This window comes from Dreissena polymorpha, chromosome 9 (assembly GCF_020536995.1).
Source record: "Dreissena polymorpha isolate Duluth1 chromosome 9, UMN_Dpol_1.0, whole genome shotgun sequence".
Taxonomy (NCBI): Eukaryota; Metazoa; Mollusca; class Bivalvia; order Myida; family Dreissenidae; genus Dreissena; species Dreissena polymorpha.
The window spans coordinates 104,856,397-104,882,274 of NC_068363.1; the positions used below are offsets into that span (position 1 = coordinate 104,856,397).

The window sequence follows — 25,878 nt, forward strand, 5'->3', positions numbered from 1 at the left end:
AAAGAGACCACTCGCTCAAAGCGCGTATGCTCGGAAAACAGCGGAAGTAAAATTTAAAAATAAACGAGTTGACTTTGGACCTCATAACATGCATGTTTTGCGGTGTATGATGCGAGGCGTATTTATTGCGATTCTTAATTTATCAAATAATTTGAAAAGTATAAGAGTATAAGATGTTGTGTCGTTTTAAATTAAAGCCCTTTTACAAATATATTATTGACTTGAAAATTAAATAATGCCTTTCTGAATGTATGAGATTATAACTAAAGATATGGCAGTGCTTCCCCAATGTAATCATTTCCCGCTAACATAAAACTATCGTTGTGATAACATTAAATAGCATTAACAACAGACAAAACGTTGAGAATAAAGCAGTAGAATACAAGTTCAGAACAAGAAGTACAATGAAGTTAACGTTAAAAGAATGTTATTCATTTGATATACTTGTCTGCTGTACAGCAGAACATTCATATATGTACGGAGACATGAACATTATTATGAAATCCGCACTAATCTGAGATTTGTCTTCAAAAAAACATGAATAAACATGTCTCTTTTGGCATTAAATTGGTCGTGTTGAATTTCATTAAAATAAGCAATACTTGATACATTATTTCATCTGAAGATATATAGTAAATTAACATTCCACGTTGATATGCATGTATTTATTCGTGTTTGAGAAAAAAGATGTATTGTATTAAGATCGTATTTACTCTCTCAAAATTCAGGTGGTTCGATGGAACAAAGTGTATCGTCCTATCTTGCATTGCGCGAGGAAGAAAGTCTCGATGAATAAGACAGATTGCTAACATAAGTATTTTAAGCCTTATGGCACTGATAAAAAGCCTTGGCTCCAATGTCGATGAACTCGCAACAATAAAGGAGTGCGTTGATGACGCGCACAAACGCGAAGATCGAACGGAGGAGGTGTACAGCACAACATCAGGAAAGGGAACGAGAAAAGCCAGCAGATAATAACTACAAATGCACAAACATCCTGACAAAGACAAAAACTGAACGCATGTAAATAAAATGAGATTCAAGACAGCGGCGTCTGGAGCTGGAGGATCTTGTACAAATCATCGAGAAAAAGAAGATCATATGTATGAATAGTGGAAACGAAAAAAGTTCGAATCGCTGAATAGAGATTGAGACATGGGTAAGAGATTTGAGAGTAGAGACAAGTGATTGTTGTCTCAAGAAACGAAGATAATGATAAAAACATCTAACGACTTTTGTGCAATATCGCATTAATTCGTACATTTTCGTCACCCCGAAAGGTATACGAGTATATGCATAAAAGATAATTCCTTAAAAGTCAAAATAATAAAGCAGTTTCAATATACAGCACTAAATTTCAAATTACACTGAGGTGCAAAGGTCAAGGAAACACTTCCACGTCGAAAGGCCATTGGCTCTAATAAACTAGAATAAACCCGATTGGTTACTGTAATCTGATAGTATTGTGCTGCCATGTCAACCTGTGTGGTCTTTGAGATCGAATTAAGTTCCTTATGAAGTCAAACATTGACTGTTTATTTTGAAGTTTGCAGTCAATATTAACATTTCCGACACAAAGTATGATGATACGCCACCGATTGTCAATCTGCACTATTCAACAATTAAGCTCGACAAGCTTTAACCACTAGGCGAACTAGGCGGTCGCTTAAGGCGGAATATTAACGGGGCGACAGTGCGGCACTATGAGCTTCGTAGAAATTTAAATAAATAAAAAATCCGCCGTTTAGAAATAAATGGATTGAGTAATTGTTTAGTGGCGTAAAGCTGTTTTCTCACTAGGTTATATCATAATTAATTTTTGTGTATCCTTTCTGACCCTCAGTGGTAACATTTACTATAATATAACCAAGTGTTAAAACAGCGTCACTCCACTAAAATGTAATCAATCCAATTATTAGTAAAGTTTTAAATCGACATGTTTTAATATCACTGTTAAACCACTGAGTGAAACAAGACGGGAAAGTCTAAAAGGTGCTTTTAAACCTACCAGTTCGTTATCAGCTTAATGGTTTATAGGTTGCTCTTGCAGAGATTACGGACGATATAAATTTATCAAGCGCATCTGGTTTTACATAACGAACCGATACACGGGGTATTGCAAAAGCCATATATAGTTTGAAGTTTGTCTGTCGTCTGTTTGTTTTGTATGACGTGCTGTTTGAGATCAATATGACTAATAAACAACTTCAGGAAAAATAATAAGATAATAATGGCGTCATCAACCATCTGGATGCAACAAAGAATGTAAATGTTTACCGCAGAGATGACACGGAGTTTAAGAAAACACGGATTAGTGCAGCTTAAATTGGAGTTAATTTAGAGATAACATCACTTTTCGAACCAGAACCAACCCTTATCAGAAGAGAATAGAAATAATTTGCATACGAATGATATGACAACGAACTTATTCAGGATCCAAATTACAAATTCAAATTACTTCGCTGTTCTTTACACAGCAATATAATCGGTTCAAGAAGGATTCACTATGATGCAACAAATTACTTTGTTGTTTGGTTTCATATATGATGTTCACAGTTTGCACTTTAAAACAAGTTATGAAACATTTCTTGAATCATAAGAAAGATTTGCAACACGGAGACTCGCAAGATATTGATGTATTTGATCTTAGCAGTGAACTGAAAGCCATTTCAAAACGAGTTCCACGGTTTACATCGGAAAATGATTAACTAGATATTACATTGAAAAATAATCAAACAGATATTGTCCAATACACTGTTTTGGCTCTACGAATCCTCTTGCCAATTCCAGTTTCTATGGCTTGTGGTGGTCGAAGTTTCTCGAAGCTCAAACTCATAACAAAACATATATGCAAACATTCATGACACAACAAAAACTTGTTAGACTGGCTACACTGTCACTTGAACATAAAATTGCTGGAGACATTGAACTCGTTTCTACATTAACTAAAGCAAAAGCGCGAAAATTAAGTTTTGAAATTACATTATATTCCATTATACGTGTATATATTATATTGAATGAAATTATGATTTGAAAAACACGGCCGCGCAGGATTCATTTGTGTAAAATAAAATTAATTAGATAATTAGGAGTTTTGATGCGGGGCACAGTGCCATAGGTTTGCCTAGGATGCCAAATGATCTGGCGCCGGCCCTGCATATATTTATTCATTGAGGTAACAATTATTGGAATACGCGAGCATTCTACATAATCCGTATACGTTTACAGGCACTTACCACTTTTAAGCGGACGATATGACATTTCAGCCCGGTACTTTTAAATATAACACACTTGCTCTTGCTTTGTGATCATAAATACTAAACAAAAGGTGTTCTACAATTTCATTTTCAAAACTTAAATACCACTCTATTGTATGTTGAAATCAGCATTGCCGTAAAACTCTGGTCAAGATACAAGACAACGACGTATTTCTTCTAAATCGAGCACTATTTAATTACCACCCACGCAATGCCAGTCTCGACCAAAGGTAGATGACGACCCCATCCAAACCTCAACATCATGCCCACCTCTGAGGGAAACCACTCGGACAACCGTGATTTGATTTGAAATATAAATAATAGTATACATGAAAAACATTCCATTTATCTAATGTGTCTTAAATAAACTCTAAAATCGACGATGTTATTGCACATGTGAGTAATCTTAATGAGGATTATAGACAATTAAAACAGAACAAAGTATATCTAAAAAATCAAGTTAGTGACATGAAAGACAAGCCTGATCAGATCGATAATCAATCTAAGCGTAATACTTTGAAGTGTCATGGTATCGCGGGCACATTAAATGAACAGTGGTCTATTAGAGCATAAAATATCAGTCATTTAAAAAAAAAATACTCTCAAGAAAGGAGAACACGCATATCGTCTTTGATCTGACAGAGCTCATCGAGTAAAATAAAATAAAAACTTGTACCAGTATTGCACTATTCATTCACAAAGTATTAAGACTGGGAATCAATGTTTAGCAATGCAAAGTCAGTATTGGCATCTTAATTAACGTGTTATGTTCAACGTGATCCCTCTGATCTTATTAAACAACGACATAATCTAGGAGACCATTTGCACGCTTTGACGGCAATATGTGCTTCTTATATGTACTGCATTTATAAAGAAATGAAACGTTAAAAATAATTGTTCAAGAAAGATGCATGAAGACATTTTTAAAAAATCCACTATGGACAAAATTGTGGCAAAATAGCATAAGTTCTGCGTTTCCGAGTGTTAATTTAATCCAATACACAGGGAATAATGGTTTTGTTTGTCAACTGCAAAACACTCGTCAATTAATGAAATAGACAGATGTGTTTACACCCGTGTTGTACTTTTTCATCATCATATCTTCGTATTAAACACTCCGATCTAGCCAACTGCCCATGTAAATGTTTTATTGGTCGTGTGCGCAGATGAAACGTCGACAAGCAGGATTAATACGAAGTGTTTACACAATTTATGATAGAACTTTTCCATGTCTGTTATAAATCTATTTGTAAACATGTTATATCTGTCTCTGATAATAAATTCATATAATTTTAAACATGATGTATCTTCCTTTATGGACAGGTAAAAACGATCCGCCCTAACAACTATCGATTGATTTCGTTATCTTAAGCTTTTGATAACCTGCCAATACCTGCCATTGAGATAAAAGCGTTGAGACCATCGAGATATATACTCATGCAATTATATATTAAGATTGTCTCGATTAGGAAGGCCTTATAGAAAGAGAATATAAACATTTTTAAAAGATTGCCAATTTGTTTATTTTTAATTGGAAACATGGCGCGGCAACTTCATGAAAAACATATGTCTACGATATTAATTGTACAAAACGCATCAGCTGGGAGAACAGCTCAATTTGTTCAACAAATAGGCGGATTTTGTTTAGATTTATTTGGTTTAGGGGCGGACGTGTTCGGGATTTTCTCCGATACATACAACCAATTGCAACACACAAAATGGAGGTGTCGCAAAAGATTGACTCAGTGTTAAAAAACTTACACATTCTTCAGTTGAACATGGTAGATATTTTTGCTCAACAAGAGTTGAAATCGCGACTAGCAAAAGTTGATGATTTGCAAAGGGCTACTAGTAACAGGTTTCGCGACATAAAAAATATCGCCCAAGCGACGGTAAATGAGAGTGACAAATACATGAGTGTTTTTGTTAAAGGCGTCAATGATTATTTGGACAATCTTTACAATATTATTCCGTATATCACAGGGCCTACATTAAGCTTCCCTGCAACCTTATTCAATACGATTGGCGACCTCAACAGGTGCGACAAGACATACTTTAGTAGTTCTGTCAACTTCAGCCGCAATTTGCGGTGGGATAGTTGTTGAAGCAACATACAAATTAAAAACTCTAAACGTTTCACTTTCAAAAAAGAAGGACTACTGGGACCTTGAATTGAAGAAATTTGACGACGCAGTGACAAAAATGTACGGGGAGTGTGCTGGTAAATTTTACACGTACTATAGCTCAGATATTTTGATGAACCAATCCTTCCCTGAAATGCTGGACTTTCTCGAACATAGATACTTTGACATGTCATTCTTCGGTGTGGATATTCCTGACAGCAACGAGATACAGCAACCTGAAAGGCAATTCACGTGCATAAGAGAGAATGTGGAACCAAGAAATGCTTTGTATTTACAAAGACGGAGGCTTCTTGTTCGACACATGTAAAACTTGTACTCATCATGAAGGATTTCGCAGGAAACTATTTCCTAAGCAGAGGTAAAATGTGAGACATTTAATTGTAAATTAATAATTCTGTTTATTAAGTCGGGTCAATATATGAAAAAAATCCACTCAATCCCCTAAAAATTGCTTGCAAAAGGTATTTTAACTGTTTCTGGTAGGATAAAAGTGTCCTTAATAACAGTTTACTAAAATCGGACCACCGGGAAGTGTTTTTTTTTTCAAGATGGCGCCCAAGATGGCCACCAAAATATATTAATGATGATAACTATGTGAGTTTCTACTCAAATTTATTTACTATTTTGGTTTTTATTCTAAGGTTTTAGTGGAAAATAAATAATAACGATAATACAAAACTGTGTTAGTATATAACGTAACAGAGAAATATAACATGGCGTCCATATGACCGCTAATACAATGACCGTAAGTACATTACTATATGTGACCAAAGCTGGGAAAATCAGTCTTGTGTTCAAAAAATCACATTTTGACTTTTTGGCAATTTTGGATTCTCTGAACATTGTAGTTCACAAAAATGATATAGATTTTTTATTTATCACATTAAAAACTAATTTTATGACCTTCCAAAGTGACCAACCCTACATTTTACCGTCACTAAAAGTTATCATTTAATACAAAAAAACAACGAAAATTTTCAAACAACAAGCACGTTGTTTTATTAAAACAATAATCTTTCCTTTAGTCAAATACACAAATATAGTGCAATAAACTGACATCCGCATTATGGACATTTAAAATGTACCATTTGTGTTGCTATGGTAACCAATCTACATGTTAATAATCACCAGAGCACACAAACACGCCTTTTATAAATCTAGGAATTGTATTTTCAATCAAGTGTTTGTTTAAAGGCAAACACAACATTAATTTCACTGTTTTGTAACTAGTTAAACGATAAAAATCAATAATGTGTGTGTTCCATGAACAATTTCCTTTTTTTATTCAGTTACATGTGTATTTAAGTATAATGTAACCTCAAACACAACAGAATGGAAAAACACAGCATTGAAAAGTGTTGGTTGAAAGTACACTTGGATACTAAATGTTTCACTAAATGAAATACTCATTATTTATCATTATTTCTGATAGATAAAAATAGACAAAATAAACAATAACTCAAACATAAAAATTGTTTGTTTTTGTTACTATGGAAACAATGTAGCAAAAAACAAAAATATAGGATTTTCATTGTAAAACATAAATAAATACAATATTCACACTGATTTTTTCCCAGTTTTTCTGATAGGCAGTCTGTGTCCATAAGGTGAAAACAATTTCATGGTTAGATCTACATGGAAAAAATGATTTTTGTTTTGTAAATATGAGATATAAAAAACTTGAAAACAAGCTTGTGCAATTAGAACAACAAAAGTTTGCATTGAACATTTCAAAACCTGTATCAACTGACACATTTAGCAATCGTATACATGTGTTAGCTTTCCTAGGAATAGAGGACTTTTTGCATTGTTTGTGGGAAAATATATCACCCAATACCTTGGCCAAAATAAACACTGATACATGATGTATGTAATTGTTGTGGCACCATCAGAGAAGATCAGTTGCGCATCTTAATGCATCTTCTTTTTGGGGGGGGCACAGTCTGTTTTTTGTTGCTCACCAGTTGCGCGTTTCGGACATGTCAAGTTTTTGGTTCATCTATCCGACAGAATTCACGAATGTTTTCAAATAAATACCACTGATGGTCCAGATCAAGCCCTTTCACAAACATTTCTTATGGCAGGTTGTCACAGCTCACATTAACATTCACTTTCGAGACCTTCCTGAGAGTGATTCTGACTACTGGTGAGTCACGAAATTCCCTGCATTCCACAACATCGGGATGCTCCGCTGACACATGGAAATTAATGAAATTTGGGGACATTCTTTATGTGGTGAAACAATCTTGTAAGGTAATCCTTCCTGTCTTAGATAACAACAGGATTTGAAGAGTCCCCCACAAGCTGGGGTATGTTGTGGCCCATCCTTGACGATAACCCCACAGACGCAGCGACATCAGACAACATTTCTGCATTGAAGTTTCTGTATCAAGATTACCATTTAATTAAGAAACAATTGCAAAATATAGTTTTTCTATTATCAAATTATTACTTTGTTGTTGTTGATGTTTCAATAGAAAACTACAAAGTTTGAAGGATGATTTTGCATGGGATTTTGTTAGCCATATCAAGAATTTCATACCAATAAAACAGCTGAAACTATTAAAATGAATATTTATTTTCCTGTTACAAGACATAAAGTACCTACACACTATTTTAAATTGATTTATGTTTTATCATTTTTATATTTTATTACATGGCAGAACTATACAACTGGATAGACCTATGGAAATGCAAACAAGGTTAATCAAGAAGGATCATGCAGGTCACATACACCATACTGTGATAAGGAATTTACCTCCACTTTGACTTCCAGATGCCAAAGTACCAATCTGGTTTAAACTTTGTATGTCTTATCAACATAAAGCTTAGTGTGATGATTCTGTGTAAACCTGAAATGTTAAAAAATAGTTATTAAAAAAGGTCAGGCTACAATTAAGAATATGTGTTTTGTAGTAATTGACTGACTCAAAAATGTTGACTAATTTCAATATATTATTTTAAGAGAATTTTCCTTTTGGGATTGATACCAGAGTAATTTTTTAACATATTTACTATATATCAAGATACTTTACCATTTTGCAATTGCATTACTGCAAACAAATATTTTTAACAACAGGTTTAGCTAAATTAATTTCTCAACATTAAAAAAAACTCTCAAAAACACAATAACTAAGGGCTTGTTATTACCTACAAGAACACTCCACAGAAGGTACCAGATGAATATATTGTTTTTATTTTGGCCGCAACAGTTGTCACACTGAAAGTGAGAATGCTGTTCGCCAAGACCGTAACTTCCCAACCTGTAGAATATCAAATTATTGGTTACTTATCTACATAACACTTTTTTTATAATAATTATTATTAATTAAATTTGTGCTTAAACATTTTTAAAAAGTCAACCTTAAATTTGTTTTGTTTATCAGCTTTTGCCACATGAAGTTCAGACTTTTCAATAAACGCAGTATCTGATGTTTTTTTTGACAGCTTCTACATCAATATCAGACTCATCATGGTTTGACTCAAGGTCACTTTCATCACAGGAGTTTGAAATTCTATCAATATAGCTAATCTAATGGCTAAATAAAAAAATTATACCCCTATATAGTATAAAGACTAGTCTTATACTATATAGGGGTATATTTTTTTTATTTTTATTTAGCCATTAGATTAGCTATATTGATAGAATTTCAAACTCCTGTGCTTTCATAATCATCTACCACATCAAACAAATCTTGAGTAGCGGGGTGAGAAGTTTCAAAATAAAGTTCATTTACATTCGATAAATCATTTAAATTTAAAAACGAAGTGTCCTGGTCTTGTGAAATTTCACATGGAATAGTGTTTGTGTTAACAAATTGAGACATGATATTTTAAAGTCAAATTTAAATCTTCCACCATTTCATGTAAACAATTCAGTTGCTATCGTACAGTTTACTTCCGGGTCAAACTTGCGAGTCGCGAAAATTAGTCACAAAGCCAAAATACACATATATCTTTCACTTACCTATTTTAAGCATGTGGAAATATCATTTCTGAACCTTCTTCGATTGAAGACATCCATTAGTACACGATGTCATTTTGATTTACAGCGTTTAATAGCCATTGAAAATGAACACTACGAGACAGGTTGCGCTACCTGTGAACTGCTCAAACGAAACAGTGTCTTTCAAGGGGAATAATTTGAATTAAATATGCGGATTACAAACCACCAATTGTGCCAGTGTTTAAAGGACATATTCATGCTATATTGTGGAAATTTTCAAAGCATGTCATAAATTATGAGCCGAGAAATTGTATGAAAAAGACGAAATATCCAGCGCATTTTCGTACAAGATTTTTATCTCGCGATTTCCCGACATAAACGTCAGCGTACACAAGACTGATTTTCGCTGACGACGTCACATATATTGACTCAAACGTGTTATTCTTATTTCGAAATTTTATAATAAGTTAATTTTCATGTTTTGTTTTAATTATTTATCCCTATTAACCTTGTATTCATTTATTGAAGCTCAAGCGTCATAAACAGCAAAATGTAAAAACAGACCACCATTAAATAAACATATCAGACCTGCGTGTGCTAAACATTGCCGCCTACTTGTTTGTTTTTGAGTGTTGCGCCAACAATTCCATTATATAAGGCCCTTTCTGTGTTAATTGCAGCATTTCAAATCCGAGCATTAAACAAGTTATTAATGCCTCTTTTTGTCATAAATGATTAAAAAATGAGTGCAAACACATCCAGACAAGATATTTGTGTCCAAAAGGCAAGGAGGAGATTTGGATTTCCAAGAATTACTAAGGTGCTTTTCAGCGGCAGGGAGTGAAACGAATAAATGAAGCTGGTGTAAAGCGCACGTATGATCTTGTAACAAAGGCTGTCCCTAAAGTGCATACACATGTCGTCAGCAGTACACAAATGATAAAGACATTGAAAGTTATGCTGCAAAGCAAAGTTGTAGTTCTGTACAAAAAAGAACCACAAGGCAATCAAATGGGGGTGTTAAAAGTCATAAAAACTCCATACAATGTGGTTGTAAGGTTAAATTAGACACAGGACATTTTGGCTGGGTACGTACTATGTAATTCCTGTTCAGATGTCATATGATTATTCTAAAGAAAAACAAAAGGCGCAAGTTTGTGACAGTTGGTCATGCTTTTATTGAAGCAAGTCGTTTACAAGCTGTTATTGCAACACTACAAGTGGGACTCACTGTTCAAATCAATAATCTACATCGTTCGAAGGAAATTGTCGAATGCAGGGAATTTTGTGGAACTTGATTTTTTGGGAATGTCTGTTCTCATTGCCGCCGATAGTGTTGATCACCATTGACGGTAAATGTAATTTTCATGGGATGGGTGTCAATACATCTAGAAGCCCTCACTACGGACAAATTGTCTGACTCCGCAAAAAACAGGCCACAGAGCTTAACACTAGAAATAAGACGAAACTCCTATCTTGGAGTACCGGTTGGCAAGGCATGCTTGTTATGAGGTAGTTTTAGAGGACCCACCGCGATTTCTGGGTTATGACAAGAGGATCGATATTTTGTGAGAAGTCTCCTTCAGCTTCCGAATTTACAGAAAATTGTGCAAATTTTGCATCAAAAAAGCCATCACCTTGACCAGTCGTCAGTCAAGTCCTTGCCGATAATTATTTGTACTCAATGGATAAGTCGTGCATTCTGTTTACATTAGACTCTGTCTGTAACCTTGCCATGAACCACAACCTTCCCACCATTGTAACATTTGACAAACTCTTGTTTTGGACGGCTGCCGAAATCATCAATGATGTGCCACAAAATAGTTGCCTGAAAAGTATTGTTCTGATATTGGGGTGTTTTCATACACTCATGAACTTGCTGGGTGCCATAGGATTCATCATTGAAGGAACCGGTCTAAAGCATACTTGAGACTGTCTATGGGCACAATGCAATTGTGCAAATTTTGACAGGGAAAGCTGTCCAGACGGCTTTGCAGGGCAATTGTCGTATTGACAAGTGCCTTCACAGCCAGCTCATATCAGACAGATCCCGAGATCCAGATACTGCTTGATCAGGAAGAGGACTTGTACTCTTCCATTATTAGGGGCGAGACGACGCAGACGCTTCATGTTCTGACATCTAGATGTAACTCGAGACGATTACAGAGAAGAAGAAACATGAACTTTCTCAAACCACACAGACAAACCAATTATTGCTGAATTATCATCTTACGGTAAGCAAGGCAAGGATGTTGAGTAAGAGGGGTCACACTGGTTGTTGGATCATGCATTTGAAGGCAGTATCCAATTATCTTGCGGTCTTTGATGAAGCTGTGTTCTTCAAATACCTGCGATCTTATACCTATCTTCAGCCAATGAGCAGCCTATATGAAACATTTTCAGAAGTTTATCGCAAGTTGGTTCATTTTGTTCACGTTGTTCGTAGAAGCAATCAATGCTAGGCTCAACTAAGCAGTGATCTTGCCATTGAGCAAACATTGATGAGGTATCTTAAGAACACAGGTTCTCTCAATCGAGCCAGTGGGTATAACGAGGTTATGCAAAACCGTTGGACCCTTTCTGCACAAGTAACATCCGAATACAACAGTGTGGTGCAAGATTTCACAGAACTGGCCTATACTACAAGTCCACAAAACAAACACTCAAATAAGGTACGCATCAAAATACATGTAGATGCTTCTGATCTCGAAAAAAAAATGCAGAAAAATATTGAAAACTGCTCACCCTACACAGCTGATCCTCTTTGAAAAATATTGTCAATTGGATAGTGTCTGGATCAGATGTGAACTGTCATGCATTTCATTAGGTTGGGAACAAGATCACAAGATAATTATATCACAGGAAAGTCCACCGTTGCTATAGAAAAGACTATACTAGCATCTTAAGAATAGCTCCGATGTTATGATTGCTAAAGACCGTGCTATTTATTATGCCCTATGTTTCTGCGTTTCCTGGTAGTGCCAAAATCTGCAGATCTTTCCATTGAAGACATATTGTCGTATGAACTGTGTCCCCATTTCCTTGACCTCTTTAAAGCCAAGAACACGCTTTGTAAAGAAGACAAGCCTCAGGTCATTCAGTCAACAAGAGATCTAGCTGTGAACGTATTAAGTGAGGCTGTGCCGAACTGTATTCCTGAATAAGATTGGTACGTGCTTGATGGTGGCTCTTTGCTTCATCGTTTACCATGGAAAAATGGCGACACAAACAGCGCAATAGCTGAATCTTATTCAGATTTGATGAACAAGCAACAGTGGTGTTCGATGGTTACTAAGACGGTCCTTCTATCAAAGATATCACACACCAGAGACGAGGACAAACTTGTGAACCCAAGTATGAGTTTCAACAAAGAGCAGAATAATCATGCAAAAATGGTGACTTTTTTCTCGTGATAAAAACTATGCAGGCATGATTGCTCTTATCAGCACAGCTCTGACTAAAAGGATATGTAACGGCCTTGTGTTACCAGTGGATACAGACGTATTTTATTGTTGAAGCAACAGTGGAATCGTCCCGTCCATAGCCCCACAACGTAAATCGTCGAGGATACAGATTGTGTATCAGGCGATAGTTTACAGCTGAATGTCATAAATTGGATTTAATTATGAATAAACTGCTTAGTAATATCGACGTTTCAATCAAAGTGTCCTTCGTTTCCAAAACTTTGACGTTGTACATAAAATCATCACCTTTGAGTCAAACGTGATGGACTTGTGATCCTTCTCATTGTGGCGATGACTATTTTTGGAGGCCATGTTTGATTTATGTGTTTCATAATAAACTAACACTATGTCTGACAATCTTTGAGTGTTCTTTGGTCCCCGAAAATTATGTATAGACTCCAAAAACATCACCTTTGTGTTGCTAGTTACGTAGTGATAATCATTAATTGGTTTTGAGGGACCATCTTGGCGGCCATCTTGAAAAAAAAAACATTTTCCGAAGGTCTGATTTCGGTAAACTTTTGATATGTTATCAAGTACGTGCTGCCCTACCAGGATCAACCAAAACACCTTTTGTAGCAATTTTGGGGGGTTCAAAGTGTATATTGACCCAGCTAATTGAAATATATCACTTTGTCTTTATATAGTTTAAGCTACTGTAATCTGCAATGAATACAAATAAAACTTTACATAAATCCTTGTATTCTTTGAGATTGGCCCGGAACACTCATTCCGCTACGTGATCTCACTGAATCTTCATTGAACCTAGCGCCATTGCAGTGTGCCACTTTGGAACATAAGTATGAGCTTTAGAAACCAACTGCAAATCAGTTTCATGGCGATGTCACATGTGCAGTGGTAATAAAGTATTGGAGGCAACCTCTTCTATTGCTTGTTATGGTTGCACACATGATTTGTTCATATTGATATTTTGATGGGCATCTAAATGTTATGTCAGCGCTAAGTGATCCACATACTAAGATTTTTTGCAATAAGTTTTACTTTTTTACTTTTCAATATTAGCTTAACGATCAACAAAAACGATGTCGTTTTGTAATTTATCATTTTTAAATAAAATGATATCAACTTCAGTAAGCAGCGTACACATGCAGTGTTCTATTTTATGTATTGTTTTTCTTTAACAATAGAGAAGCTCTGATCAAAAATTAAAATGAGAAAGAAAAAATCATAAAGTAAATTTGAAGAGTGTCCATATACAATGCGTATTCAAAAAGTGTTTTTATATATTGCTAAAGATCTCTACAATGTGATTTTAGCAGTTTTTTTTATTCACATTCCATTTTTTAGAGATGTACTAGACCCTTTGCTTATGTGGTAGTCTGCAAGTAACATTTGTCCTTTTACCTTGTACTGCATGACATTATCTTCTCTATTTCAAATTTGAATGGATATTAAACCAGCATTTGCTTAATGTTCGAGAGTGTCCGTAATATAACTGCTTGTTTTGTATGAATTAAACTAAATACTGACATTGTATCTATTTCAAATTAAAGGGGCCTTTTCACGTTTGGGTAAATTGACAAAATTGAAAAAAGTTGTTTCAGAATCGCACATTTTCGTTTTAGTTATGATATTTGTGAGGAAACAATAATACTGAAAATTAACCATGCTCTAAAAAAGCCATTATATGCATCTTTTGACGATTTGAAAACCCGAAAATTATAAAGCGTTGCAACGTGAAACGAATTAATAATTTGAAGAGTTATGTTGTTGTTGTATATTTTGTGAAACTACGAGGATTGGTTATTGGCGTCGCATTGGAGTGCGGCGACTAGAGAGTAATGCGTTTGTTTTTCGCTTATGCAAGGAGAAGTTATTTTACGGATCAATGTATATATTTTTGCTTTAAGAATATCTTGCATAGTGGTGATTTGTGTGTAAATTAGTGTAAATAAGTACAGCATTTGTGCCTTTTACATTTATTACAACATTTATTGCCAATAATGCGAAGCTAATTATTTTAAATAATAACTGATCACAGGGGAAAGATCACAGGGACTGGGATAATACGTGAAACTTTCTGGTTTTGTATAAAAACAAAACATAATCAAAATATATTTATTTTTTGGTTTTTCTAACAATAGTGCAGACTTTTGCTGTTCGAATTTTGGTTAACGCGTATTTTCTTCAATTTTAGTAGACGACAGCGATTACACGGTTTATTGCTTTATTGATAACCGTTACACTACAGTCACTTATTAAGGCAGTAGGTGCCTAGTGAGATCGGGAATTGTCGGTCGATATCGCCGTATTCGGTAAGCGTTTCGGCTATAAGCGATATCTACGGTAAAGTCCGGAAATTATACTAAATACACGAAATAAATTTTTATTTTTTTTATTTAAGAGTTAAATTTGCTTATCTCTTTTAGATTTAATAACTATACACTACAAATATAAGTTTAATTATTTCGTTTCATAAAATATTTGTGTTCATGACGTCACGGTTGTTGACATTTGCTTAGCAAAATGAAAGTGCGAAATAAAAGCGAGCGATTTGCAAAATCGAAAATGAAGCAAACACCGATCGACAACGTTGTGTTCGATAACAATTATTCATTTACCGGGCTCTGCGATGGCGATTTGTGTGAAAATGACTCATGTAAAAGCTATTCGCATTTGCTAAATGGCGTGAAAAGAGTTAGCAGATGTGGGTGTGGGATGGAAGAAGATTGATTGACTCATTGAGCTGGAGGTTTTGCTTTACAAATTGCAGTATGGTCAGTTTTGTAATATGTGTCCCATTCCTTTGACAATATATAACATTGTTGGCGAACTACACAATGGCCTAAATGGTTATTTATACATTGTTTGTGAAAACCCTGACTGTAGAAAAGTCAATCGTGTTGCTTATGGAAAGCAGCACCATCTCAAGATCAGGGGAATGCCATGCTTTGACGTAAATACCAAGCTTGGAACAGGTATGCATGTCTTCATTTTTCAACCTGCCATTTCTATTAATGTTTAATCAATGTACAATTGCTATTGATCTTTGGACTTTTTACACATTTTCAGACCCCTTAAAATTCCAAGTGTCATTCCCAGTGAATATTTGTTTATCGTATATAATATATAAGGAAACATTCCAGTGTCCTTCATATTCAGTTTTCAAATTTAGTTTCGCGTTTGTGTTGTTAAATCCAATTGATTGCTCATTCATGTTATTTAATAATGTAATGATTATACGAATGGATTCTATGAAAATACATTGTGACGTAAGTAACTACGGCCTTATTTCGTTTTCATGTTTTTATCATTTTCAACTCTCTTTTCAGCAATGATAGTCAGTTTGGGCAGGCCGGTGAAGGTAAATAACTTCCTAACCACTCTAAACAAACGCTTATTGCAAAAAGAAATCTTAAGAATCAAGAAAATCTCAACTGCGTCGTCTAACAAGGCTGCCATTGATGCTTATGCGAAAGAAATAGAGTAAGTGTAAAAAATAACTTTTAATACAATGTATTTGACTATTCTGGTGCCACATTTCAGTATTTTTTCTCATCAACTTATTTCCTATTCCAGAAGAACATGAAACATTAGTTAATTAATAATAATTGTTTTATTAAAGGAACTGTGTTCATAGTTTGGTAAAATTACATTTTTTAAAAGATTTTTGGTTAGAACCCCAGGGCAGGCACATTATTAAAAATATTCGTGATTGTTATTATAAATATTAAAAGCTATTCCAAATATAACATTTTCTTTAAATAAATGCATTACTTTTAGTAATAAATCTTATAAAAGAGAATAGGTATATTAAAATTCTGAGCTATTCATATAAATGGTAAATTCTTTTCACAAGCGATAATTTGAGTTCAACGACTTGTCAATATGTAATGTGCTTGTTGTGCTGAAAATTGATTTTTCTCATAACCAACGATCATATAAGGCGTCAGAATGAAACTTAAAGTGGAATTATAAAATTCATGAAATAAGCATTGTGTGAATTTAATTTTGTATTTCAGTTCGAGGTACAGTAATGCCTGATATTACTCAGATTGCTGCTGTGCATTTGAAGACGGGTTTTAAGTTATTGACATATGTGAAGACAACAGTGCCAATTTCTTCCGAAGCTCTGAAAATGTTTGGCATCTCTGTTGATGATCATGGCATAATGCGTGTAAATGGTGGAAGTGTTGATAGTGTATGATTGTATGATGTGGCTTGCAATGTTTCCAAGAGCCATTTTTGTTGCTCATAATGGGCGCAGGTTTTATTTTCCGGTTTCGGTTAGTGCATTGCTGAACACACACTGTTTTGAAACGTTTTGTAATTGTGTAAGCAGTTTTGTTGACTCTTTTGCCGGTTTTCAAAAATCGTATCCTGGACAGTCACACAAACAGGAAGATCTAGTGAACGTGTTCTCCAGGCAACCTGCAACGCCCACAGTGTTCCTGATGATGTTGAAGCATTGGGATCTTTGCTTACAAAATGCTTAATTACTGACAACATGGCCCACATCTTTACTGTTACTGCAATCCAATATTCGGTTTGTTTAAGTCATGAAAAGCCTTAAAAGCAAAGAACATTAGATTGTAAGACGTGCTGTTGCATAGAGGAACTCTAAAGCGACCAACAGCTGAAAACATTGCGGAATATGGACTGGCCTTGTGTCATTTGAAAGCCATATTTTCTAGTTCCGGAGAGGATGACTTTACGGATACTTTCATTGCTATAAACGATGAGGGACTACCAAAAGTCACAAACGCAAAAAAAACGAGACGGAACGAGATAATATGGCTTTCAAATGACACGCGGCCAGTCAAAATCACGCAATGGCTTTATACTGATACTAAATTATGTACATATAGTTGTCATTAATCTGGCTGTTTTTATTAAAATATAAGTTGTATATTATTGTGCTACATGTTTAAAGAAACATGATAACTTATACATCTTTATGCTACGTAATATTGGGACCATTTTGACATTTTGTGGTGAACTGCGCCTGTATTCATATGTTGCCTTTTGACTTTAGGTGACCATTAGATTGTATTATTAGCTCGGCTGTTTTCGGAAAAAACTCCGAGGTATTGTCATAGCCTCTTCGTTGTCCGTCGTCCAACGTCCGAGGTAGTGCTAAAACCTTTACATTGGCTCTAAAATTAAAGTGCTTCCACCTACAGCTTTGAAACTTCATATGTGCATGCACCTTGATGAGTTCTACACGCCACACCTATTGTTGGGTCTCTAGGTCAAAGGTCAATGACACTGTGACCTCTAATATAAAACTTTAACTTTGCCTCCTACATTATAGTGCTTCCACCTACAATTTTGAAACTTCATATGTACATGCACCTTGATGAGTTCTACATTCCACACCCGTTTTTGGGTCACAAGGTCAAAGGTCAAGGTCACTGTGACCTCTAATATAAATCTTTTACTTTGCCTCTCACATCACAGTGCTTCCACCTACAACTTTGAAACTTCATATGTACATGCACCTTGATGAGTTTTACACGCCACTCCCATTTTTGGGTCACTAGGTCCAAGGTCAAGGTCACTTTGACCTCTAATATAAAACTTTAACTTTGCCTCTCACATCATAGCGCTTCCACCTACAACTTTGAAACTGCATATGTACATGCACCTTGATGAGTTCTACACACCACACTCATTTTTTGGTCACTAGATCAAAGGTCAAGGTCACTGTGACCTCTAATATAAAACTTTAACTTTGCCTCTAACATCATAGTACTTCCACCTACAACTTTGAAACTTCATATGTAGATGCACCTTGATGAGTTCTACACGCCACACCCATTTTGGGTCACTCGGTCAAAAGTCAAGGTCACTGTGACTTTAAAAAAAAATCTGACAAGCTTTCGCAGCCGAGCGTGGCACCTGTTATGCAGTGCTCTTGTTAATGTATTATTATTTCAATATTAATTCAAAGTTAGCTAAATTTCTTCACATGTCATGGTTTATAACTATAGCTTTTAATAAGCAACTGGAAAACCCCCAAAAAGAAGTGATATTCAAATTTATACTTAAATTTATTGCGTGAAAATGAATTGAGGTAGGCATACTCAAAGTAAAATTTCTTGAGATGGGAACGGTAAAACTTCCTGAAATGCATTCAGTGTGTAAAAAATATGTTGTGTTAAATAAATATGTACAATATATGCATTTCATCACTTTACAAGTGACATAAAACGTAATTAAAGTTTCTTGTCACTGAACCATTTGTTGTCGTTTTTGCCATTTTATCCAGATAAGTGCATATATTATTGGACATCAAAGGCACAATTCTCTTTCAATGACAATTTTTCAGTATCTTTTAACAAAATCCAGTCGAGTACGTTTATTAAGTAAATTGTCAAAATATATGTATATCCCATTACAAAATCCTATATATTTTGGATATAGGGTAAATCCATAGAAAACGCCCAACCGAGTCAAGGGGTAGGTGGATTCAACCAAGAATAAAAAGTTAACCGGCTGGTAAAAAGTTTTAAAATTGTGCAGTTAGTTGTGATATACAATTTACTATATAGAAATAATAACATAGAGTGTTTCTGGAAAAGTACCCATTAGGCTCCCACAAGCTTAATATCTTAGTAAGAAGGTGACTTTAAGCGGTTCCGTAGTGTAGTGGTTACACGCTCGCTTCACATGTGAGAGATCCAAGGTTCGATACCCAGTAGAATCAAATTATTTTATTTGTGTTCTATGTTACCTTTTGTTTTGATGTAGACATTTTAGTTTAAATAAATATGCTGTTTTATTGTAACCATTTTTTGTTTTTTTATGCCCATGAAATATATGTGTGAGAGGGTGAGGGGGGTTCGTAAACACATTAAAACCTTCTTTGTTCCACTATCCTAGCAACCACCTAGTTAATAACAAAGGCGCTATAGAGCGCGAAGCGCGACACGTATTATTAGTAGTAATAATGAGTCTTGATAAAGGAAGCAGCCGCTTATCAATGAGGAAAACCATCACAGCGGCCCAGTCTCATTACTATTAAGTCCCCCTACAGGTTGTTTGTTAAGAACCGCATATAGAAGGCCGCAGGCCTGACCCGTATCTTGCCAGTGATATGGACCCTTTGGTATGGACCTTTAACCCCGCTCACTATCCAGCGTTTAAACTTCCAGATTAACATTTTAACCGACTTTTAATAGCTTATTAATATCTTAGTTAGTAGGTGAATTTTAAAGCGGTTCCGTAGTGTAGTGGTTACACGCTTGCTTCACATGCGAGAGGCCCAAGGTTCGAGCCCCAGTAGAATCAAATTATTTTATTTGTGTTCTATGTTAACTTTTTGTTTTGATGTAGACATTTTTGTTTTAATAAATATGTTGTTTTATTGTAACCATTTTTTTGTTTTTTTTATGCCCATGAAATATATGTGTGAGAGGGTGGGTGGGTTCGTAAACACATTAAAACTTTTACAGTGTTTTCATATCAATGAATACTCAACCCCTATCGTAAATGAGCAACGTAAGAATAAGTTCAGAATCATCTCCCCTTGAAGTTGAGAAAAATATGAAATTACGCTGACAAGATGAAGCAGATTTTTTAAAACCTACAAGGTTCTGTTCCATTAATGAAAATTGCACACGGATGCCAGTAAAAAAGGGAAACCAAAGTTAATGAAATAAACTATGAAATATTTGGGGGTTAAACACAAAATCATAGATAATGGTTATTTGGGGGTTATAACACAACATCATAAATAATGGTTATTTGGGGGTTATAACACACAATCATAGATAATGGTTTTACCAGTATCTTTTTCTATTTTGTTTAAAATGATCGGCCAATATATTAATATTTACAGTAGAAAAAAAATCGTTCCATGTAACTTCATTGAGTGCCTTTAACACTGATATTCCCGACGCCCGTTGATGCTTTGCATCAATACTTATCTTGTACATAAAATTGAAATATTTTGTGAATCGTGAGATGTTAAATGAATTGTTTAATTGATAGATTAACCAGAAAAAAATCATGGCACATTGTATCTTATATTAAAACACCTCTCAGGCTGTCCTGTTATGCCTATTCAAACCCAACTAGATATGTATATTGTACACAAGACACGACCCAATATTACTCACCTGGTAGAACGTTATCAAGCTACTGAATGTTTTATTTGAAAGTCTCATTAAATCAGCGACGTCTTGCAATGCAAGTAAATTTGAAACACCAACACAATCGATGTGTTGTTATTGAAAAACATCAATCACTTTACGTTCAGAAGGACATATATGAGATTAGAAGGCAAAGTTAGAATCCGATTCATGTGTATTTAGGAATTATTAGGTCACCAGGTAATATCGGAAAAAATATTACCATTCTAAAGTCCCCATTTAAGACCGAAACTCGATGAAAATTTGTCAAAATGTTAATCTTGACAATAGAAATCATAACTCGTAAACATTATAGAGGCTTGATTTATGGCATTTATCCGAAACAATTGATGAATTTGAAACTTAAGAAATAAAATGACAGCATGAACAAACATGAACGTGTTTTATTTTAGTTATGATTTTGTTGAAGGAAATTGTGGAAAAGTCATGTTTGAATTTCGAAGAAATATGTAGTGTTTTCATTTTGGAGGCGATGAAACCGGGTGACACATAGATTACCTCCGAACTCGAATATGTTAAGTATTTAATCAAACGCATCAAAGAAAATACGTATATAATAATTGCTTCAGATGAATGTTTATTTTAATCAATTTTCAGGTGTTTTTTTTTGGAACGACAAAATCGATATCAGCAAAAACGTTTATTTGGGCAGCTTTAAAATATCGATAAGCAATTCAAATCAGTGGCATGTCATTTTCTTATCGTTTAAGTTTAGTTGTATGTTGTTGTGTGCGCTACAGTTGGTGATACTCAATAAGGAACATAGAGACCGTGATAAACATGACTAAAAATGGGTTTTATGCGGCAGTATTGTTGTCATACTGCGTTACATATTTTCAAACAGGTAAGTACATGCACGAACATGTATTGTCTTACCTTGTTCAGGGTTGTTTTTAAATGGCGTAATGGTTACATGTTTTCATTTAATTATAGAAGAGGTTCAATAATAATGCGAAAGAACAGAATATTAGCGAAACATGTGTACGACACTTTCTTAACTTAAAGATTTACGAATTATTTTCTCTTCTTCCTCTTATAATATTTTTAGATTTTAAGTGTCACTATATGAAATCGAAAGTTTAGCAATCCAAGCTGATGTTAGTATTCGCTTAAATGACAACATTTTACAGATAAAATACCGTTTTGTCGCAATATCTTGGACATAGCTGAAAGTGTTTAACCTGACGATGTCTATACATGTGTACAGTGTTTTGTCCTTCCTTTATTTACAAACAAAATAAACTTAACCACTTAAATCTTTTAGATATACTTGCGCTTGATCACCATAGGACACTCAAATAAGTACTTAATAAATTATTTTTGTGTTATTCCATTTTTTATTTCCATCGTAATATATTTATTACATAATTGCAGAACATATAATGTATGAAATACATAGTTTTTAATATATTTGTTTCACATTTTTCTATATATAATTATGATACAAAGCATCAGTGAAGACTATGGTTGGTGTGAATAAATATGTTTTAAGGTTCACCAACATGGAATAGAATCACAAAGTTACATAAATATATGGATAGAAACACAAAAACCAAAAATAAGAAAAAGAAAAGTGTATGTTGCTTTTGTGTAGGTGTTCCTATGTTACAAATGTCCAGTGAGTATAAAATATATGTAATTTATTTTGTGTTGTCGCTATTAATTCCTTGAGTTTAATTTGATTATTAAAAAAAGATACAAAACATCTATTTGCGGTGTTGCTTTTTCCTGTTTGCATTTAAAGATGAAGTATTTAGCCAATAATATTACGGAGTTTATAACGTGTGCATGTTTGGAGTCAGCTATGGTGAAATTACAGAATGATATTTTTGCTAAATTTAGTTCAATGTTTTCTAACCTTTTCAATTTGTTGTCAATAAAGTTTTTGATATCCATCCAAAATGTTTGGATGAAGTGACAATCCCAGAATACGTGAATATTCGTTTCTGAGTACATATAACAAAGATCGCATAAGGTTGACGGAACGAGATGGCATTTATGTAGGTAAGTGTTGTTTGGTAAAATGTGCATGAGATATTTATATTGGAAATTTCTAAGTTTGGTGTCAATAGTTAATTGGACTGATTGACTGAAGATAATTCTTTGATTAATGTCTGGATTATTAAGCGTGTATTTCCATTTGTCAAATTGTTTGAACTTTTCAGGTTTGTGTTTTAGTAAAAGAGATTTATAAACTAGTTTGCAAGCTTTTGTATGTTCTGTTATTTTATTAAGCATTTATTTCGGGGTGGTATAAATGATATCGTTTACTTTTAGTTTATTTTTCCAATCGACGGGTATGCTTTTGACAATTTGATGGTATTTTATAAAGTCTGCTTTATCTATTTCATAAAGAGTTACTATATCTTGGAAACTGTAAAATTCTCTTTTTCTAAAATCATATATATGTTCAATATATTGAATACCTCTTTCGAACCATGTTTTGATAAAAAAAAGTTTTATTTTCGTTTTTTATAAACGTATTATTCCAGATAATTTGCTTTTGTATTGGTGTTTCATTTTTTTCTTATGAGACACTGAGCCATCCAAAGAGGATGTTTTTTAAGAATTCGGATTTTATGTAAGGTCTCTAACATCGTTTTCATGGTAATTTGATTTGAAAATTAACATTCCTCCATAGTTGTTTAGCATATTGGTATATATTCTAATCAGTTTTGAATCGGGTTGAAATATAAATCTTTTCACCCAACTGGCTTTGAGGGATGTTAAGAATAGGTCAATGTCTAACATTTTTAAACAACCATCGGCATAATCTTGTATGATCCGCTTTCTGGCAATTTTATCAAGTTTTTCATCCCACAGAAATTTGAAACATAGTGTATTTATTTTTGAAATGATTTCTTGAGATGGATTTGGTAAAACTGTTAATAGATATACAAGCTTGGGTATTGCAAAGTATTTTAAAACTGTGATTTTTTCAATTAACGATAGTTTCCACCGTTTTCATTTATTCAAACAAGTTTCAAAAGCATGCATTTTTTCAGGAAAATTCAATGAAATTATTTCTGTTGGTTCGTTACTAAATTCTATCCCTAATGTTGAGGCGTGTTTAGAGTTCCAGATGAATTGTTTATGTTTGCAAAACTCGATTGGGTTATTTTTGAATGCCCCTATTTTAAGTATTTTACATTTATGTCTGTTTAATGTAAGTCTGGATATTTCTGCAAATTCTTCTATGATTTTTATTAATGTTTCGAACGATATATGAGAACCGTCTAGTATGAAAGAAGCGTCATCAGCGAAAAGTGACTGTTTTAGTTCTACATTATTAATTTTTATTCCTTTTACTTCTGTGTTAAGTTCTTTGTCTATCGACATTAATTCAATGCAGATAATAAAAAGGTACGGCGATAAAGGACATCCTTGTCTCACCCCTCTTTTATACAGAAAAACTCCGAAAAATGTCCATTTATTGTAACACGCGATGTTGCATCTTTATAGAATACCTTAACCCACTGTAAAGTGTGTTCGCTAAACCCGAAATGACGCAGGCATTTAAACATAAATTCATGATCAAGACTGTCGAAGGCTTTATTAAAATCAGAAAAAAATTATAATGCCGGTTTCGTTAGATTCATCAATTCGTTCAATACTTTCTTGTAAAAGTCTAACATTTTCGCCAATGTAACTACCTTTGATAAAGCCGGTTTGGTTTGTACTAATTATGTGATTTAAGAAAGGTTTTATGCGATTGGCAATTGCTTTTGTAGCTATTTTGTAATCCACATTAAGAAGTGAGACAGGCCTCCAGTTATCAATCAAAAGGGTGTCTTTTCCGGTCTTGGGTAGTAAAGTAATTATGCTTTGTTTTTGCAATTCTGTAAGGTTATTTGTGTCTAAAGAGTAATTAAGAGAATTAACAACATATTCCTTAATATCTGTCCAAAATATTTTATTAAATTCTGCAGAGATACCATCAGATCCTGGACTTTTATTGTTCTTCATGTCTAACAATGCTTTAGCGCATTCATGCTGTGAAAGATACTTTTGTTCATTTTGCGTTTGTTCTGGACTTATCTTATTGCATATATTCGTAAAGAAACGTTCATAATTGTTTTTATCTATATTGGTGTCCTTTTTATAAAGATCTTTGTAAAAGTTTGCTGTGTGATTTAGTATGTCTTTTTGGTCTTGTATTATGCTATTATTTTTAGTTTTCAGTTGTTGTATACTTTTGGCTTCTGCTCGTTTTTTCCAGATTTGCAAAATATTTTGTGTTTTTTTCGGAGCCTTCAATCCACTGTGCCTTAGCTCGTAGCAGTATTCCTTTTATATTATTTTCAATTAAATTATTTAATTCACTTTTTGAGTCGATCAGTTGTTTGCATTTATCTAAATCATTACTATTTATTATTAGTTGTTGTTCTAGCTCTGTAATTTTCGATTTAAGTGTTTCTTCCTGTTCCTTTTTCTTCCTATTTATTTTGCTGGCATATTTAATTGTCTCGTCTCGAATGCTCCCTTTAATTATTTCCCATAAAGTATTTGGATTAGCTTCGCGATTGATGCTTGCGATTTCCGATATAGACGTCCGGATACAACTTTGATATTCTTGTTCCAATAAATATGAATTATTTATTTGAAAGTACCCTGGACCTCTGCAATATAAATGTAGATTTAATTTAATTGATATTATTGAGTTGTCCGATTTGAACCCTGTGTAAATGTTGCAATCTGCGAGACAATTTACAATGTCCTGAGATATAAAAAAATAATCTAAGCGACAAAATATAGGCGGGCGAGTGTTTGAATGCCACGTGTAAACTTTTTTATGTGGATTTTTTAAACGCCATATATCATATAGGTCATTGTTTTCTATTATTTCTTTTATTTTTTCGTTACATTTTTTATTTGTATCTGATCGACCGTTTAGTTTATCTAACTTATAATTAATAACAGTGTTAAAATCCCCACCAAGGATTAGTGAAT

The 25,878-nt window shown here is 34.1% G+C and overlaps 1 long non-coding RNA gene across 1 annotated transcript; it reads right to left on the minus strand.

Annotated features, from left to right (window-relative positions):
• Nucleotides 1-6,015: 6,015 nt before the first annotated feature.
• On the minus strand, nucleotides 6,016-9,774 carry LOC127845272 (uncharacterized). The gene is made up of 4 exons (XR_008033150.1): nucleotides 9,369-9,774; nucleotides 8,552-8,664; nucleotides 8,160-8,253; nucleotides 6,016-7,784 (listed from the first exon to the last, which is right to left on the minus strand). It is a non-coding gene; the product is annotated as an uncharacterized LOC127845272 (long non-coding RNA).
• Nucleotides 9,775-25,878: the final 16,104 nt, after the last annotated feature.